The 4,498-nt window shown below is 40.2% G+C and overlaps 1 protein-coding gene across 1 annotated transcript in view; it reads left to right on the top strand.

Annotated features, from left to right (window-relative positions):
* The window catches only part of NPTN (neuroplastin), a 64,110-nt gene that overhangs the window by 31,654 nt on the left and 27,958 nt on the right, over positions 1-4,498 (top strand). The window lies entirely within an intron of this gene.

The following is a 4,498-nucleotide window of genomic DNA, read 5'->3' as shown; positions in this document are numbered from 1 at the left end:
TAGTACTGTAGTCGTTAGAGGTGGCCCGATGACCCTCCCTTCTGCTTCCTTTCCCTCTTCCCCAGTATGATCACTCACCCCACCCCTTGTCTTCGTTTTTTCAAACCCACGACCCTCTGGTTGTAGTGTATGAAAATACCTGTGGCAACTTTTTTTTTTGTATCTTCTTTGCTGTCCTCTTTACCTTCCTTATCCCCCAACCCTTCTCTGTGTCTCTCTCCTCAGGAACAAAGAACTTGGGGAAATCTGTGATTGTCCAAAATCATCTGCATTGGGAAGAGGTGGGAAGGGAGAACTGGGGAGGCTAACAACAATAACAACAAAAAACTCTAAAAACTCACAAAACCAGACAGTCAAACCAGGGTAGTGTTGAATTGTTTCTTTCCCTCCCCTTTAATTTTGTAGTAGGTTTCCTGCTATCCTTTTGCTGATTTATTATCTGGTGCCTTTCTATTTTTATTTCTCTCCCCAATCTAACTATTTTTTTTATTTCTCTATTCATCTGTTTGAAGCTCTCTGAGTAGCTGCCTTCACCTCTATGGTTTTAAGTTTGTGTCTGCCCAGCCTCTTCCCTCACTGTGACTTGGTGTCATCCTGTCTATGATGGGAATGTTGCCATGGGTGTGGTGTGGTGATGTGTTTTGGTTGTTGGGTGGCATGTAAGCTTGGATATTTCCATAGTTCTAGCTCTTTTTCTTTTCTAAAGCAGTGGCATGTGCTTCTCTGATAACAGCCCTCCACTGCAGCAGTGTATTCCTCATGGTCCTGCTCATCTAGTCTCCTATTCTCTAAAGAGCAGCAGCCTTAGATTTTCTCCATATATCTTGCTGTTAGGAACCAGGTGACACTAAGCTGCAAAGTATTTTTCTTTTAAATCCCATCATACTGTTTCAAGGTCAGAGTTGGATCTGTTGACAGATAGTTTGATGACTGACTGTTGGCACAATAGTCAGTGCCACACTATCATCCCAGAGACTGGCAACCCCAGAAGTAATTTGGAAGCCATTCATACTGGCCTTTTCTTGTCTCTTGAAAAAAGAAAAAGAGGAAACTAAATTCTAACCCTGTTCCTCTGAATGGTAAGAGTGAGGGGAGCAGTTTACTCAGAACCCTTCTCTTCATCTGTAGTAGCAGGTACAAGTGAGACATCAGACACAGGAGCTTTTGTGGCCTTCTCTTTCTGAATAGTGTTTCCTGCTTTAATGGTGGGAAGGAGAGGGAGGGAGAAGCTACCACAGAACCAGTGCTTCTGGCCAGGAGTTCTAGCCCACATCTGTCCCAATTGTAATTGAGGAAGCATTCTCCATTTAATGGAAAGATCCTCTGGGCTTTTCACCTTCTTTTCAGGGATTCAATAAGAGCCCCTAGAGCCAATTCTGGTTTAAAGAACTGATTGATTTAGAGAGATTAAATAAAAACAGTAAAATGCATTTATAAGGATATTGGTAATAACACAGGAGGTCATCTGAAATGGGCCTTGGATCTATATACTTCTGTGGAAAATAGCAAGTTAGTTGTCCTTTATAGCAACTCAGGAGATGCCTGTGAAGAGGACTTTGAGGAGAGGTAGCAGAGACTGCTGCAGTTGGCACTGTTGCATCAGAGAACCTGCTTCTGGAAAGGGAAAAAGAAAACTTTGTCAATGTGAAAATGGGGAACATTAACCCAGTGCTTTTTCTTTTATTTAATGATTTTTTTTTTTCCCCTTGCACGCCTCCTTCTCCTGCCCCCATGCTCCTTTCCTTGTAAAAGCAGAGTTACCCAAATGGCCACAAAGGTCTGCAGAAGTTTGTAGGCATGGACTGGGCTGGGCATTTGGTTCTTGTACTTGTAGGAGCCTGACTCAAGTAGACTCATAGTTAAAAGGTCATGCCTTGGGGCTGAAAGAAGATGAGTCTTTGGGGTACCTGCCTCTCATTCTCGAGAGTATATAGCAGTCTCCCAGTTTACTTAGAAATAAGTTTCCTAACTTAAGGGTGTCTGCATGTGGTTGAACCAAACCTTGGCTAGTTTAGATTCTCCCCAGACTTCCCTATCAATCAGTTAATCCTAGTTAATTGATTTAGAGCACCAATCTTCTTCATTTTTTAAACACCCTGAATTTCACTCTAATTGGACTGTTTTATGATTTCAGCATCCTCAATGATATTTGTCTCCAAGGGGAAGTTGAAATTTTCTAAGGATGACCTCCTGGCAGTAGGAGAAGTATGCCCAGTTTGTAGGTTCTCTCTCTGTCCATAGCATGTTCTACATATGAATGGTGACTAGGATAAGGGTCTCTGAACCAGTGCTTCTAAATAGGAATAAGTGACAGGTAAGAATTTTGAGCCTCTCCTAAATGTTCATCTGTCTTGGACTGTCATGAGTAATGCTTGACCACCAATATTTGGTCAGAAATAAAAGCCCCACCTTCATCCTGGTGCAGAATGCAGTTGTGGCACCGTGAGCAAAGAACTTGGTCTAGTACCGGTTTCCATATATAGTGATTATAGGAGGGAGGTTATGCCACCCTACAACCCTCCTATGGTGCAGAATCATACTTAAACCTGTTAAAATTATCGACTTGCTCCCTGCTGACTCTCTCCTGGATCTTTAACACCTAAGGGAAAATGTGCTTTCCTTTGCCTTCTGAGAATTCATGGCAGAAAGTTCACCAGGTTGCTTTCATCAGCTTCTTAATCTCCCTGAGCTGCAGTGGTCATTTGCATCACCACAGGTAAGAGTAGCATTTACTTTGGCCTCCTTATAATTGAACCATCTTGAAGTTCTTGGCCTCAAAGTTTACCCTTTCTCAGTGCAGTCTGAGAGGAAGAACCAGAAGACGAGTCCCAAATGGGACAGAAAATAAAATTGAATAATAAAAATTCAGTAAAAAACTAAAAGTGTGTTTGGGTTTTAATGTTGCCTTTATATTTTTTAATTTCTGTGGAGTACTGGTTCTCTTTTTTATCTCTTTTGTTTTTGCTTGGTTTTGATTTTCCTGGAATTGTGATGCTTTCTGCTGATGGTGTATGTGCGCCTTCCATTGCAGGGTTTGCAGCTGTTCTGCTCGACTTAAGGCCCAGGGATTTGGCTTCTGTCCAGTGTGTTTTGGAAACCATGGGACACCACTGCGCTAATGTGTTTACATGCATCTGCTTCTGTCTTAGTGGCTGCTATGCCTCCATTATCTGTACATAGAGACCCTGTTTGGTGTTACCGATAAGGACCAGTGCTGATTGGAAGATAACCACTATCCTTTTGCCAAAGTTGGAAAATAATAAGAACCGATTTACTTGAGCAGACTTGAGGATTTGCTTTATTTATCACAAGTTTCTTTGACAGTATGAGCTCTACAGTCAGAAATGTTACATTGATTAGGAGGTGCTTGGGCATTACACTTTTTAAGTGTCCCATGACTTCTCCATCCTTTCCCCCTTCCTGCAAAATGAACAGAGCTTGGTTCAAGTGAAGAGAGAGAGTTTTGTCTTTAAGAATTATAGAGTCAGCACTATACGTGTATAAAATGGTGTCAGGGAGCTGCTAGAGAGTTGTAGACAGGAAGTAGCCAGGCGCAGGAAAATGGAAAGTTAGTCAAGGATTTCTAGGAAATAATTGGGAAAAAAGTTAAAGAGCAAATACCTCTGATTGTGGATTGGAAAAGATTTTAACTTTACTGGAGAAGGATTGACCTAAAGTAGAAAAAGAACTAACCTTGGGAAATGATTAAAAATAAGAACAAGAAAAGACAACAAACAGACTTCTTGACTTTAATATAGTGATGGAATTCAAAGTGCTTTAAAGATGAACCTTTTAGGAATGGTATTGATACAGTGTGCCTTAAAATATTTCTGCTCAATGTATTATAACATTTGACACAGGTTATTTTTGTAGATACTAGATGAGTGATCCCAGGTTATGTAAGCCCAGGTAGAACCCAAAGATGAAGTATATAACTTTCTCTAGGGTGGAAAGTGTTATGGGGGTACTTTTGGCTTGGAGTGGGAGGGATAAAGAATTTGGTCAGATTTGTTTTCTAGGCCCAGCTTTGTCACTAATAATAATTATGGCCTTCTACAAGTCATTTTACCTTTCTAGCTCTTAAAGACTGGGATTCATTGAATCCTAAAAGCCTTTCAGCTCTAAAATTCTAGGAGCCCATAATACCAGCATATACTACATTCTAGTTATGATTATCTTAGATTGAAAAATATTTTAAAGTGCAATTCTGAAAATATTTTGTCTTTGAAGTAAAATATGAGCTGGAGAGAAGAACTGATGGTTCCTTAGGAATTTTCTCTCGGCAAAATTTGGAAAATGCAATAGACTTTGAGTAGGAAATTTGCCTTTAAGATATATATTGTCTTTTTCTGCATAGTTAATGGCCATGGCTGGTTTGCCATAGATTTATCAGATTTAAATGTGGGAAAAGCCATACATGTATTACCTAATTACAACTATTACTGTTTCAAGGCCTAGTGACTCCATAGGAAGTTCATTAGTTATCTAAATGATACTG

This window comes from Muntiacus reevesi, chromosome 7 (assembly GCF_963930625.1).
Source record: "Muntiacus reevesi chromosome 7, mMunRee1.1, whole genome shotgun sequence".
NCBI classification, from domain to species: domain Eukaryota; kingdom Metazoa; phylum Chordata; class Mammalia; order Artiodactyla; family Cervidae; genus Muntiacus; species Muntiacus reevesi.
The sequence above is the reverse complement of the archived record's forward strand: the minus strand, read 5'-3'. Positions and strand labels throughout refer to the sequence as shown.